This window comes from Microtus oregoni, unplaced genomic scaffold (genome assembly GCF_018167655.1).
Source record: "Microtus oregoni isolate MIOR12 unplaced genomic scaffold, Mior012 000027F_ref0000203, whole genome shotgun sequence".
NCBI lineage: Eukaryota > Metazoa > Chordata > Mammalia > Rodentia > Cricetidae > Microtus > Microtus oregoni.
The window spans coordinates 33,273,142-33,289,275 of record NW_024543086.1 but is presented as its reverse complement, the minus strand read 5'-3'; positions in this window follow the sequence as shown (position 1 = coordinate 33,289,275).

The window sequence follows — 16,134 nt, the reverse complement described above, 5'->3', positions numbered from 1 at the left end:
AGGATTCCATAGTGAGACCCTGTCTAAAAGTAAATAGATAAATAAATCTTGCCCAGCAATGATGGCCCACATCTTTAAGGTGCCACACTTGAGAGGCAGAGGCAGGCTCTGACTTAGAGCCTAGCTGGTCTACAGAGGGAGTTCCAGAACAGCCAGGGCTACACAGATAAACCCTGTCTTTAAAAACTTAAATTATTTATTTATTTATTTCGAGACAGGGTTTCTCTGTAGCTTTGGAGCCTGTCCTGGAACTAGCTCTTGTAGTCCAGGCTGACTTTGAACTCACAGAGATCCGCCAGCCTCTGCCTCCCTAGTGCTAGGATCAAAGGCATGTGCCACCACTACCCAGCATGAAAACTTAAATAATTTTTTAATATTATAAAAAGAATCCCCCCTCCATCTGGAGAGATTGCTCATGAAGAGCAATGGCTGATGCAAGGAAGTGGCACACACCGTTAATCCCAGCACTGGGGAGGCAGAGGCAGGCAGATCTCTGTGAGTTTTGAGGTCAACCTGGTCTACAAAGTGAGTTTCAGGGCAGCCAGGGCTGTTAGACAGAGAAACCTTGTCAAAAAAAGAAAGGGAGGGAGGGAGGAAGGAAGGGAGGAAGAGAGAGAGAGAAAGAAGAAAAAAGCATTGGCTGTTCTGTTCTTGCAGAAGATCCTGGTTCAATTGCCGGCATCCACATGGCAGCTCATGACCATCTGTAACTCCAGTTCTAGGGTACCCAACATCCTCTTCTGGCCTCTGCAAGCACTAGACACAAAAGTGGTGCTCAGATATACATACGAACAAAATACTCAGAACTCAGACACATAAATTTTAAAATATAAATAAGCCAGACATCATGGTGTAGGCAGAGACTGCTCGTTTGTTTCCCAGCCACCCAGACCAAATTAACCACACAGAAACTATATTAATTCCAACACTGTTTGGCCAATGGTTCATGCATGTTTTAGCTAGTTCTTTTTTTTTTTTTTTTTTGGATTTTTCGAGACAGGGTTTCTCTGTAGCTTTTTGGTTCCTGTCCTGGAACTAGCTCTTGTAGACCAGGCTGGTCTCGAACTCACAGAGATCCGCCTGCCTCTGCCTCCCGAGTGCTGGGATTAAAGGCGTGTGCCACCACCTCCCGGCTTTAGCTAGTTCTTATATCTTAAATTAGCCCATTCTGTTAATCTGTGTATCATCACCATGAGGCTGTGGCCTACCCGTAAGGTTCCAGCTAGTGTGCCATTCGGCGGGCAGCTACGTGACGTCATCTTTTCGTCTTTGCTACTTCACCTGTTCTCTCTCTGTATCTCTCCCAGTCTGGCTATATTCTGCCCTGCCATAGGCCAAAGCTGCTTTATTCATTAACCAATAGGAGCAACACATATACGGTTCCAGTTCCCAGTGCACGCAGAGGACTGCGTATTGCTACTCTTTCTGTGAGTTTATCCCCAGATAAATAAACCTTTGTTATACTCCATTCTGGACGAGTGTGGAACTCTTTTGTATGCCAATATAATGGAGTACTCCTTCAATCCCCAGCACTCAGAAAGCAAAGAAAGATCTCTGCTGAGTTTAAGGCCAGTCTGGTTTACATAGTGAATCAAGGACAGCCAGTACTACAAGAGAGACCGTGTTTCAAAATAATAATAATAATAATAAACCCTTTAAATTTTTTTAAATTTCATTTTATTATATATTTTTTTATTCCCATGGGGAAGATTGAGCCCAACCAGAGTCCTAGACCTGTGTCTCTCTTACTGTGGGCACCTGGGAAGTCCCTGCTTCTCCCTCAGCCAGTTTCCTCAACACTAGTGTTCCACTAAGTTTTTCCAAGGCCCAGCCCTCATGGAGAGAGTGCCCTCAGGCTCAACTGGAAGAGAAGAGTCAGGTAGGGACCAAAGGAGAAAGATGGATATTGTGGGATAGGGACAGTAAGATGGGGAAGTGGCAGCATTGTCAACTCCATGAGCTGCCTTGTGAAGGAAGCAGGCCCTTTGCAGTTTAGGAAGCCTGCCTGCCTGCCTGCCTGCCTATTTTCCCACAGCCTGCCCAGTTAACACCCAAACAAAACAAGCCTTCCTGCTCCCTTCTGCCTGCTGGAGGGCGGGGAGCCAAAATGGGTGTCCCGGAGGCTGGCAGACACCCTGGCATCCTGCCTGTTCTCCCTGGACACCCGCCCTTCCCTGTCTGCAGCTCCACCCTCAGCCGGAGCAGCCCCTCCATGCCCGTGTTCCCTCCCACTTTCAGCTGTTCTATGTAGATGCCCCTAGTTTCTAAGACTGCCTGACTTCTTAGACCAGCTTGGGCCACTTGGGCCAGGTTTAATTATCACTGTGCTGCTCTAGGCAGAGCATCTGGCTTCAGAATCCCAAGAGTGGCTATCGGTCACCATGCGAGGGAACTCCCTGGCTCAGGAAAGCTCTTCCAGAGGGAAAGAGCAGGTGGCAGACTCCCCGTGAGGCAGATGCTGTCCACACTGTAAGCCGAGCCAATGTCTGCATCAAATCTGACCCCTACGACACACAAACCTTTTGTCTGATTCATGTCTACTATGGGGTATTGATACTAGACCTGCCATATAATAACTACTGTGTGGCAGACACCATTCCAAACCTTTCACCTGGATGCTGAACTTAATTCTCACATCTCTGAAGCAGGGACTGTCATGAGCCCCATTTTATAGATGAGGCATTGATAAGTAATTTACCCAGTCCTAAGTGGCACATAGGAATCTGTCCCCAGTTAGAAAGGTCAGTTTGTACTATGCTGGTCTGCTACTGGATGATAATATTCCCCTAAAAGATCACATCTGCACTTGGAACCTGGCAAAATGTATCTAGTATCTCATAATCCAAGCACTTTGCCAGATTTGCTGAGGACGAGACCATGTGGAAACTCTTGTTTATCCCTCTCTTACGATGGAGTAATTTTTTTTTCTTTTGGAACAAGGCCTCCTGTATTCCAGGCTAGCCTCAAACTCAGCCAAAAATAGCCTTGAATTCTGGCACTTCTACCTGTACTTCCCAAGTATTGGGATTACAAGTGTGTACCACCGCACACAATTCATTCCATGCTGGGGACTGAGCCCATGATGTCCTGCGTGTTAGGCAAGAACTTACATACTGCAGTGAGCTACACCCAGAGCTGTAGATTCAATACGGAGGAGCGTCAGTGGCTGACACAGGGAAATAGCTCTTGCTATGTAAATGAATGCCCTTGACTGGCTTGGGGTCCTTTCCATCTCTAAAATGGGTTGCCTACCCTCTTCCATAGAAGAATGGAGCTGTTGTAAGCCGGTGTGTGTCAGCACTGGCTTGCTGGGCTGTAAGGAGCTGTTTATAAGCACAGCCAGCTGACTCCTAACAATAGCTGTCATAATAATAGCTAACGCTTTCTGGATGCTTAGGGGGCAGCAGACACAGCTCTGAAGGCTTTGATGTCTTCACTCACTGATTCTCTCAACTTCCATTATCTTGATTTTAAGGATGGAGTTAAGTAACTTGCCTGAGATTATAGAATTAGTAAGAAGCAGGGCTGCCAGATGGCCCTGCTCCTGTGTCCCACGGTTAACTGCTTCAAGTTGAGTTCTGAATTCACCCAGCTCTCTCCTCAGGGGAACTGGGTACCAAGTTTAATTGAGTGAATGGGGACTGGACCTATAGTGTTCAGGAGCTCCCAATATAGACATACAGGCAAGGTCTTAGTCTGAGAAATTCCAAAGCAGGGGACTATGTGAGTTCTCAGTGAGGAAAGGCTGCCTCTGTGTAAAAGAAGGGAATCGGAAGGCTGCTTTGAAAGTGGCCCTGGATGCCTGGGAACTTGGTGCTCCCAACAGAAGAGCAGTGAGAGCAAAAACGCCAGGCTGGGTGGGCCTGAGCCAGTGGGATAGTCCTAGCTAGGGAACTCCTAATAAATCTCTTTCTTGGTTGTTTGTCCTAAAATTTAAAGAGCAGTGCCCCTTGAAGCTCTGGAGTGTACCTGTAATTCTGGGGCTTGAGCCGTGGATGAAAGAGGATCAGGAGTTCATCAGCAACATGGTGAATTTGAGGCCAGCCTGGGTTACATAACATCTCTTGGGATGGGGTGAGGGGTTGGAATTGAGGGAATGTGATAGCACATTGCCGTAATTCCAGCAGTCAAGAGGCACTGTGGGAGGATCACCATAAGTTCAAGGCCAGCCTGACCTACGTAGTGAGTTCTGACCTACACACAGTGAGCTCCAGGCCAGCCAACCAGGGCCACATAGCAAGACTTTGTCTAAAAAACAAACAAAAGCAATATCCCTTAAAGCCGAGCATAGGGGCAGAGCAAGATGATCCAGAATTCCAAACCATTCTGAGCTATACAGGGAAACCCAACTCAAACGGAACAGAAGAAGCAATGATTTTTATGTGTTTATTCCACTGTTGTAGGCTGCCTCTCCCATGCTGTCGTTGCCTCCCCACTTCCCAAGCCCAGAGGCCTCAATAAGAGCTAGTTTTGTCTTTATCCAAAAGACCAAGGACAGTGTACCTAGAAGGTATGCTCATTGGATTTTTGAAGGCCTGAAGAGTCAGGAGCGGAGCAGTTGGAATACTAAACATGGGCAGCCAGGCCATAGAAACAGAGGCCCAGAAAGCAGGCTAAAAGGAGGGTGTGCTGGGGTCTGCCTACAAAGAAAGGCAGGCTCTTTACTCCTATGTAGTCTTCTCTCCTTGTCTGCTACACAGGGCCTGGGACCTTACAGTAACTCCTTCCAGAAGTGGTTTGTGCACGGGTGTCCTGTAAGGAGAGGACAGGATGGGTCAGAAGGACAAGGAGAGTTGGCTCAGTGACTAAAAGCTGTTCTTCCAGAAGACTTGGGTTCAATTCCCAGGACCCATATAGTGGCTCACAACCATCTGTAAGTCCAGTTCCAAAGAATCTAACACCCTCTTCTGGCCTCTCCACATACCAAGCATACACGTGGTACACTGATATATATACAGGCAAAACACCCACACATAAAATAATTTTCTAAACTGCACAGGGTTTGTGTAGGTCTAAGCTATATGGGGTCCTGGTACTCTTCAGTTGATAACTTCTCACTAAGGAAAAATTGGGTTTCCTGCAGTGGAGTCTCCCTGGGTATACAAAGCTCAGCACTGAATGACTGACACAGCAAAGTCTGGTATTTTTGGAGGATTTCCCTCATAATACTTTGGGCAATTTTTTAACCTTACAGGTCTTTTGTTTATGTATCAAGGCTCCAGTTCTGTGACTTTATGGGATTTCTATGTCTGTATGTGTTGGCCTTTTTCTTCCTGATTGTTTTGTCCTATTCTAGTTTGTTGATTTCTGTTTTATTGGATGTTTTGGCTTGTTTGTTTTTTCAAGACAAAGTTTCTTTGTTTAGCCTTGGGGGTCCTGGAACTCGCTCTGTAGACCAGACTGGCCTGGAACTAACAGAGATCCACCCGTCTCTGCCTCCCGAGAGTTGTGTTTGCCACCACCTCTGGGCAAGACTATTTAGTTTGGTCTGTTTGTTTGTTTGTTTGTTTGTTTTTTTTTTTGGTTTTTCGAGACAGGGTTTCTCTGTGGCTTTGGAGCCTGTCCTGGAACTAGCTCTGTAGACCAGGCTGGGCTCGAACTCACAGAGATCCGCCTGCCTCTGCCTCCCGAGTGCTGGGATTAAAGGCGTGCGCCACCATCGCCCGGCTGTTTGTTTGTTTTAAAGACATGGTTTCTCTGTGTGTTTTTATATTCCTATTGTTTTCTAATGAAAGAGAGTAGGAAAGGGTTAGGTGGGGAAGATTTAGGTAGATGGAGAAGTTATGAAAGGAGTTGGGGAGGGTAAACTTTAATTAGAATATATTGTATAAAAATCTATTTTCAATTAAAAAAAAGAAAAACTGTACTTTTTTATAAAAATGAAACACAAGACACCTAGGACTGGGTCACACTAACACCTGTGCCTTCTCTCTCTGCATACTGGGTGTTTGTTTGGAATCTTAGTTAACAGCTTAAGTCAACTGACTTTTCAGAATGACTGCTCTGACTTTTACCCACGCTGGTTTTGCCTTGTGACCTTAACTATATACACCAGGTACTATATCGTCTCAAACACCCTCTCCCAGCCCCACCCTCCAGTGTGTCCACTGTGCCTCACTCTGACCCTTGGCACAGGTTTGCCTCTCAGGGCTCAGTCTCTGAAGATCAACCATATGGCTACTGCCAAACTCTGGTTTGGGTTTTTTAGTTTTTGTTTTGTTGTGTTTTTTCATTGCTGGGGATCAAACCAGAGCCTTGTGCATGTTAGGCAAGTGCTCTGTCATCGAATTGCATCCCAGCCATACTCTTGAGTTCTTTACCATCAGGGTCACAGTGCCTTCCTTCTCTGGGACAGCAGAAAATTCTCCTCTAAGTCAGTGCTGATCTGCAAGGCACTCCGCCTGTGCGACAATCTTTCAGGCACATCTGGAGCTGAAAACTCTCCACTCGACACTCCCATCCCATCCTATGTCTCAGGAGGATGACCCTGTAGACTGTGTCTCCAGGCCTCCAGCCTCCCTTTGGGTTGACTGGAACAGTGGGGAGCCTGAGGATGAGAGCAGAAGGGTTGACACGTTTTACACTGCTCCCTGGTGGGTCTTCTTAGGTTCCAGTAACAGGATTACTGAACCCCTCCAGGCCTGAGGTAAGAGTTCCCACAGTTGCCAGCCTCTTGATTGTTCCTCTGGTCTGTGCACTCAGTACAGTCATTTCTTCACTGAAGTCTCTTGCAGGCTGACACAGATCCTCCACCTGGGTCTGCCATTCAGATCAGTCGGCTCAACTCTTTCTCCAGAGTGGAAGTGAGCGGCCCCGGCACTATTCCCACTTTAGGACAACGATATGCAGGGCTAGCGTTTCCAGGGAGCCCTAGGGTCTGATTCTGATCTGTCACTTGAAAACCCTTGTGTGGGCAGAAAGGAGATGGAGCACTGTGACCAGGGCAAAGCTTCTGATGTGATGCAAGGCACAGAACAAAACGTGCCTTGAGGCAGAACTTGGTCATTCTACCAGCCAGGCAACAGAGCGGGAAGCAGCAGGAACCCTAGGGTGCTGGAAGGGGACACTCATATCAGAAGAAAGAGCAAAGTCTTGGCAGAAGGAAACAGAGCCCTGAGGGCAAGGATATGATGTTGCCCATTGCCCCTTGGCTTTCTTCAAAGTATAGCCCTCGCCCTGCCGCACCCTGGAATGGGACTTCTGGCCAGAGACAGGCCCCCAACACCCTCAGCAAGATGTCTTTCTTCCTCCTCAAAGCTGGGCTGCAGACATTCAGCCCCTTTCACTTCCCTTGCTAACCGCACCTGCCCAGAACAAAGCCGCAGGACCGCCCACATTTCAGTTCTCATTTCCCCACACCTTTGTGCAGCTCGTCTTCTCAGCAGGGACTGGGCCTGACACCCTCAGCTCTCCTCCTCGTCCTTTTGCTGTTGCTCCTGCCTGACTAGATCAAGCTGTCTGCCCTGAGTGCACCCCTGTTATATTCCAAATTAAGCCCCAAGTTTTGGGGATTTTGTTTTTTGTTGTCCGCAAATTTTATTCAAGAACTCATTCAATATTTTTCCAGATAAGTGACTTTTAATTCTCATCATCCTTTTTTTCTTGGTTAATTTGAAAGTAATAATAATACATGTTAATATTGTTAGCAGCTATACACAACCAATCAAATTATTCTTTTCTTCATTTTGTTTTGATTTTGTTTTATGGTTTTTTTTTTACAACAGGATCTCATGTAGCCCAGGCCAGCTTCAAACTCATTGTGTTGACCTTGAGCTCCTAATTGTCCTGCCTCTACCTCCCAAGAGTGTGTGAGGGAATCATCACGCCTATTCTTTGAGTATTCCTTAACTGTTTGAAGACTATTCTTAAAATATTTCTTGGTGGCCTATTTCAAATATCTTTCAGAATAAGACACCCGACAAGATACGGCTACAACCTTTCAGTGATTACAAAAACCCTCCCACCTAGGATCCAGGATTTTCCATTTACTTTAATAACCTCTTAAAGGACTTGCTTGAAATTGGTACATGATTCCTTCATCTATGGAAGGAATGCCGTCTAGGATAAACTTAGAGTGCTCATTCCTGCTCCCTCCATTGCCTACTCTTCACTATAAGCTTTCCCTTGTTCACACATCAGAATTTTGATTATCCCATGCCACCTTAACTGTCCCCATAACGCTGAGCCCCTTGCCAGCAAGGTTACAGGCCAGACTCCTTGTAAACAAGTCGCCTTTTGTACCCATCTCCCGTCATTCCAGACATCCTTATTGCAGGGGCGAATTTAGCCAAACCCGAGTTCAGGGAAGCATTGAGATTTTCCTAATATCATGAATCTGGTTGATAGCTTTTTCCTTTACCCTCTCCTGAATCCTTGAGCCAGCCTACTTTGCAAAGATAAGTCCTGGCCAGGACTCAGACCAGACCCAAGCCCAAGCCCACACCAGGCCTCCTCACCTGTTGCTACCCCATGAACTTTCAGGGCCAAAGCTGCCGAAGTCCGACAGTTTTACTTCCCTCCTGGCTGTAAAGACAGAGAGCAACTGTCAGACCTCAGGCACTTCCGTTTCACTCTGAACCAGGCTTCCTTTCCACCTCTCTAGGCAGCAAACAGGCTGTGGGCCTCTGTGCCAGCTCCCAGATGGTCTTGTTCCTCCTGGAGGCTCAGGCCAGTCAGTATCAGTTCTTGACTCTGGACTCCCTAAGGAGAAGAAAAAGCCTTGTGCACCTGTGGCAGGAAGCCTGTTTGTCTTCAGTCTCTGGAGAGTAGGGTCATGACCTTATTGAGACTTTGTTTCACCTGTATAAATGAGGACAGAAGAAACACCCAGAAAATCATGAGCCCTCTAGTCCTAACAGAACCTGCTCATTTTAAAGATGGAGAGGTCCTGGCTTAAAAAGGGACTGACTTGGGTTGGAAGGCAGTGATGTACCCTGGGCGTCTGTAGGAGGCCTGATCTTAAGTACATGATCTCAATGATTCTCTAAATTGCTTTTGCCTCTGTTAGGAGAGGGAGACACACAGAAAGTGTGTGTGTTCTTGTTGTTGTTGTCTTTGTAGTGCTAGAATTGAGGCCAGGGACTCACAGATGCCGGGCAATGTTAAAGTAACTCCCACTACTAAGATACACCTAACTTCTTTTCATTGTTTTTGTACAGGGTTTCACTGTACTTTGCAAACTGATCAAACTCATGGGCTCAGGTGATCCCATGGGCACATGCACAACATAATCATTTTTCTGTTTTCCCTCTACCGGAATGGTAAGTGTCTCTTCTCCGCTACCCTGATGAACACCTGCCTTCCTCTCTGCAGCAGCCCCACAACACCGGCTGCCAATTAAACCAGTTAACCTTTAAGCTGTTCTGACCCTATTCTCCAGGCTTGACTGTAGAAGTGAACATGTGAAGCAGTGTGAGTGGGTTCACTCTTAGGTTGAGGAACATCTTTGGATATCCAGCTGTTGGCGGAAGCTGCTTGTTTGTTCCCATTGCCCAGACCAGAAATAACCACACAGAAACTATATTAATACAACATTGTTTGGCCTATTAGCTCACGCTTCTTATTGACTAGCTCTTATATCTTAAATTAATCCATTTCTATTAATCTGTATATCGCCACATGGTTGTGGCCTACTGGTGAAGTTCCATTCGGCATCTGTCTCCTGCAATGGCTACATGGCATCTCCCTGACTCCACCTACTCTCTCCTCCTCTGCTTGGCATTCCTGCCTTGCCCTGCTCTGCCCTGCAATAGGCCCAAAGCAGCTTTTTTATTAACCAATGGTATTCACAGTATACAGAGGGGAATCACACATCACCTCCCTTCTTCTGTCTAAATAAAAGGGAAGGTTTTAAGTTTAACATAGCAAGATTACATACAATAAAACAGTAATCTAGCAAGAATTACAGCTATAACATATATCTACTTTATCTTTTATTATAACTAAGGAAAACTATAACTACATCTATTCTTCAACTCCATCAAAGACTCCAGAAGGATATAATATTACCTAAGTTAACAGGAAGTACATTGTAAGCAACTTCCAAAACTCTAGAATTGATGGAGACATCTCACTGCCTGGACAGTCACCCAAAGTTCTGTAACACTGGAGCATCCATCTTCAGCCTACAGGCCCATAGTATCCAGCAGACTTTTCCATGAAGCAGGAAATCATTTATGCCTTGTATTGGCAAAGTTCATCAGTTGCTTTCTTCTGTGTGCTGAGAATGTCTGGCAATTCTCTCATGAAGCAGGAACCCTGAAGGACTGTCTCACCTTCTTTAGGCAAGTTCAACAGTCATTTCTCTGTGGGTCCTGCATGTTCAGTTCATACAGAATACCATCAAGCAGTCCAGGCAAGAGCAGTTTCTTGCCTAAATGGCTAACCAACTCCATAAGGAGCCTCTTTGTTGCCCATCATCCTCTTGAAGTAGATTGGTGCTGCCAGGAGCAGATGTGTCTCATTGTCGGGAAAAGTCCTAAGTTCTTAAAACATTTTAAATGCCATATTTTGTATGTCTTTGAAAGGTTTGAAGAATAACTATCCATTTGAAATATATCTCTGTACATCTAGAAGACCTAACTAACATGACTACAAGCTTGACTATTATAGATTACTATCTGTTAACCTGCATTTCTTAATTATACATTATGTACAACTTTATAGAGTTAAACAAATGTGACATAAAAGAATGCAACATACCTTTGCATGATTAAACAAATATTTCACAGCACAAATCAATGTAACCAATCTTAAACTAATATTCTACAGCACTACGTAATGAGTTCTAAACTAGCTTTGAATACAGAGTAAGAGCTTGTCAAAAGAATGAAAAAATATAGGGCCAGGCATGGTGCCTCCCAGCAATTGGGAGGCAGTGGAAGGCATATTTTTTCTGAATTCCAGGCCAACCTGGTCTACATAATGAGTTTCAGGACATCTAGAGCTTCATAGTGAGAAAAAAAAATAAAAATAAAAAAACCACCTACAAAGGAGTGTACTATGGTAGAAGAAAGTGAAATTCCTCAGGGAGACAGATGAGACATGCCTGGGATCTTAATGTTCCAAGTCATCAAGTAGAGAAGTGGGGCAGGGAAGTCATATGGCTTGTCCTGATTCAGGTTGCCTGGCTTCTACACAATTCTTTGCCTTACTCCTAGGTTTTATTAGCTAACTTTGTCAGTCAACAAACTCTTCCAGGTATTTTATCTCTGAAGAACCTGTACTTGATCCTGGAGCTCCCTGGCCCTCCTCTGCCTACCTGGTAAAGGACAGATGAACAGAGAGACAATAATAATACTTTGTGGGCTCAGAACACATGTGGACGATACAGTGTGGGCTCAGCACGCGTGTGGACGATACAGTGTGGACTCAGCACGCATGTGGACGATACAGTGTGGACTCAGCATGCGTGTGGATGATACAGTGTGAACTCAGCGCACATGTGGATGATACAGTATGGACTCAGCACACGTGTGGATACAGTGTGGACTCAGCACGCGTGTGGACGGCACAGGGTGGACTCAGCACGCGTGTGGACGGCACAGGGTGGACTCAGCACGCATGTGGATGATACAGTGTGGACTCAGCACACGTGTGGATACAGTGTGGACTCAGCACGCGTGTGGACGGTACAGGGTGGACTCAGCACACGTGTGGATACAGTGTGGACTCAGCACGCGTGTGGACGGCACAGGGTGGACTCAGCACGCGTGTGGACGGCACAGGGTGGACTCAGCACGCGTGTGGATACAGTGTGGACTCAGCACGCGTGTGGACGGTACAGTGTGGACTCAGCACGCGTGTGGATACAGTGTGGACTCAGCACGCGTGTGGACGGTACAGGGTGGACTCAGCACGCGTGTGGACGGCACAGTGGGGACTCAGCACGCATGTGGATGGGACAGTGTGGACTCAGCACGTGTGTGGACGGCACAGTGTGGACTCAGCACGCGTGTGGACGGCACAGTGTGGACTCAGCACGTGTGTGGATGATACAGTGTGGACTCAGCACGCGTGTGGACGGTACAGGGTGGACTCAGCACACGTGTGGATACAGTGTGGACTCAGCACGCGTGTGGACGGCACAGGGTGGACTCAGCACGCGTGTGGACGGCACAGGGTGGACTCAGCACGCGTGTGGACGGCACAGGGTGGACTCAGCACGCGTGTGGACGGTACAGGGTGGACTCAGCACACGTGTGGATACAGTGTGGACTCAGCACGCGTGTGGACGGCACAGGGTGGACTCAGCACGCGTGTGGACGGCACAGGGTGGACTCAGCACGCGTGTGGACGGCACAGGGTGGACTCAGCACGCGTGTGGACGGTACAGGGTGGACTCAGCACACGTGTGGATACAGTGTGGACTCAGCACGCGTGTGGACGGCACAGTGTGGACTCAGCACGCGTGTGGACGGTACAGGGTGGACTCAGCACGCGTGTGGATGATACAGTGTGGACTCAGTACACGTGTGAACGATACAGAGTGGACTCAGCACGCGTGTGGATGATACAGTGTGGACTCAGAGCACATGTCAAGCTCAGAGAACAACTTTGTGAAGTTGGTTCTGTTCTTCCACCTCTATGTGGTTCCATGGGATTGAACTTGGGTCCTCAGTTTTGTCCAGCAAGTGCCTTTTACTCTCTCAACCATCATGGCAGCCCCATGGTGTCTCTCTGTAGGAGATGAAGAAATCCATCAGATCTCCTTTAAATTAAATTGACTAATTTTTTATTGGCCATGTTGAGAAGCAAACCCTAGGGATTTCACAGCTAAGCAAGTGTTCTGTGACAGAGCCGTTCTACTTTCCCCTTTACTGTTTTGTTCCATTTTACTGTGTTGTTTTTGCATTGTGGACCAAGCCTGGGCTCTCAAGCATGCCAGGCCAGTATTCTACACTGAGCTACATCCCCAGCCCAGCCCTCTACGGCTTTAAATTAATAATGTTCTCAGGTAGAGTCTCACTGTTTAGTCCTGGAACTGACAATGTAAACCTGTCAGATCTGCCTTCCTCTTTGTCTCATGAGGGCTTGAATTAAAGGCATGAGCTATCACATTCAACTTTTTGTGTGTTTTTTGTTTGTTTTGTCTTTTGAGATAGGGTCTTGCTCTATAGCACTGGCTAACCTGGCACTTGCTATGTAGGCCAGGGCAACCTCAGACTCACCACAGTCCTCCTCCCTCAGACTCCAGGGCTGGGATTCTAGAGGTGTACTACCATGCCTGGCTCATTTCTCCAATTTAGAGGTAGTGAAACTGCGACCTCAGAAAGGCCAACGCCTTCCTTATACGAGGTCATGTAATGAATTAGGAGAGAAGGTTGCTCACCCCTGGCATCTAGAACCAGAGGACAGAAGTGGCATCATGTGAAGAACTGGGCTGGGGAGGGGGTTGTGGAGTGGTGTGTTCAGAGACTCACAGCAAAGAAAAGCTAACCTAGAGCAGAGTGCAGTCAGCAGGTGTGTCCTTCCCCCACACCATGGGAGGACAGAAACTCCCCCAAAGTCTGTTGGTTCATGGCTTCAGGCACAGTATCATGGCAGCTGACCCTGGCCTAAAATGCAAAAGTTCTGTCTCCTAGGGGACCCTACTTACCAGTCTTCACTCACTGGTGTGACCTCTAGATGGGACACTTTTCAGGCACCGTGGAGACTCAAGAGTTCCTCTGGTCTCTGCTGTCAGGGCTTCCAACTGATAGGTTAGGGCATCAGACTGGACTCAAAGCCCAGGCACCATACAGAAGAGAGGCACCAGCAGGGACGGCCTGAGTGTCACCAGTGTCTTGGATGGGTCTTTGGACATCAGTTCTCTCATCTGCCCCAAGGAATTTCTGGAGTCAGCAGTCTATGGAGTCTAGCCTTCTTTGCTTTGCAAGGGTAAGGAGATGGGGCCGAGCTCCTGGTGGGCTGGTGGGTGGGAGGCAGAGGAAGTGGCTTGAGCCACCCTGGGTTGCTCATGTCTGTCTGGACTGTCCCATTACAAGCAGGGAAATCACAGACTCAGCGCTCAGACATCTGGGAGGCTCTGGGCAGCGTGTGTATTTTTAGAAGGCCAGACATGCCCAGAATCCTGGGCGTTGCTGAACCAGAAAAGCAAGGAGGGCAGCAGAAAGTAAACCAAAAGAAGTGGCCGGAGCCTGCCACTTTTCTCTCCAAGGTCAGCTGGCCCTGCCTTTCCCGAGGCGATTGACGCTGGCTCCTGCTTCCTTCTAGGTATTCGGGTGTAGACCAATGGCACGGCCTAGGGGGACATTCCGTCCAGTGTGCTTGCTCTCCGCCGATTTGCTCAAGCAGTTACTTGGTACTTTTTCTGGTTCAGATGAACTACTGAGCCCCAGGGACATAGAAAAGAAAGGAGTTGTCTTCCAATCATTTGTGGGAAATGGGGAAGTGAAAACGCCAGCAACATGACTAGATTGCTGTGGGAGAGAAGGAAGTTGGAGCTGGGGGAAGGCTCAGGGCTTCCACAAGATCAGGTGGAGATGGAAATGCCAACTGCCCGTTGTGGGGCAACCCCTGTGTTATAACTGAGAAGTGATTACCAGTCGTTTCCAGACCCAAGCCTTTTCCTCTATTATTGTTTCTGAAACACGACATCTCAGAGGAGCAGACACATGTGGAGTTACACGCTGCAATTCAAGCACTTGGAAGACTAAAGCAGGAACATCAATTTGAGGCTAGCCTAAGCTGCATAGTGAGTTGAAGGAAAATCTAAGCAACTTTTTTTGTTTTTGTTTTTTTTGTTGGTTTTTTTGTTTGTTTGGTTGTTTGGTTGGTTTTTTACTGTAGCTTTGGAGCCTGTCCTGGAACTTGCTCTGTAGAGCAGGCTGGCCTCAAACTCACATAGATCCGCCTGCCTCTGCCTCCCGAGTGCTAGGATTAAAGGTGTGCACCATCACTGCCTGGCAAATCTAAGCAACTTAGTGAGACTCTGTCCCAAAAAGGCATCAAGAGAAGAAGAGGCAACATGGAGCGGCGGGGAGGATAGTGGAATAAAGAGTAAGATGGTCCTCTTCAGCGCTATCTACCAGAAAACTTTGGTTGCCAGTGTGCCCCTCCCCTAATTCTAACCCAACAACCCCCCCAGGCAAGTCCACCCCATCACATCACAGACAAGAACCCAAGCCCCAGAAGGGCTGGTATACCCCAGATGAGGGTGACCTGCGAGTTCCTTCTGATGGAAAGTACAGGGAAGATGCCCCCCGACCTGTCCATCAGAGGGAGAGAACTAGGGTGTAGAGTGAGCAAAAGGTAGGAGTGCATCCCCACACACTTCTATAGCACAACTGCTGTGGGACAGTGGATTCATACTTTGTAAAGATTTGTCACTTGTATCTTAATATAATGCTGATTGGCCAGTAGCCAGGCAGGAAGTATAGGTGGGGTGACCAGAACAGGAGAATTCTGGTAAGAGGAAAGAGTCAGTCTGCAGTGGTCACAGAGGAAGCAAGATGAGAATCCCTGGCTGACAAAGGTACCAAGCCACGTGGCTAACACAGACAAGAATAATGGGTTAATATAAGATGTAAGAGTTAGTTAATAAGAAGTCTAAGCTAATAGGCCAATCAGTTTATGATTAATGTAGACCTCTGTGTATTTCTTTGGGATGAACAGCTGCAGGACTGGGTGGGACAGAAACCTCTGTCAACACACAACTACAACTACAGTTTAGACCTGGCCTGTTCCCACATCTCTTCTCTGCCTGTCCTTTCCACCCGGGATTTCCTGATCTAGTCTCCCTAGCTAAAGTTCCCTGCCTTGTTCATGATATCTGTGACTTTTCTACCTAACTCACTAAAACTGTTACTTATACTATAAGGATAATCTGAACAAATTAATACAGCATGCTGGATAAGTGCAGAATGTCTTATTAAAAAGGTCCTTCTTTGTCAATACCCATGTCTAGGCTTATCAGCAAACTGGGGCATCTCCTAAGGTGACTGCTTGGCAGACCTCACATTGAGACTCACCAGATGTGAGCCTCCCTACTGTAGCCCAGGTGATTGCTTCTCCCTGCAAGTCCTGCCACCTCATCTCTTCCACTCACTGTACAGCCTTTGAGTCTGTCTGTCAAGGCTGGGATCTAAGTTTCTTCCCCATAAAGTGGAAAGATGTATTAGACAAACTGCTCCC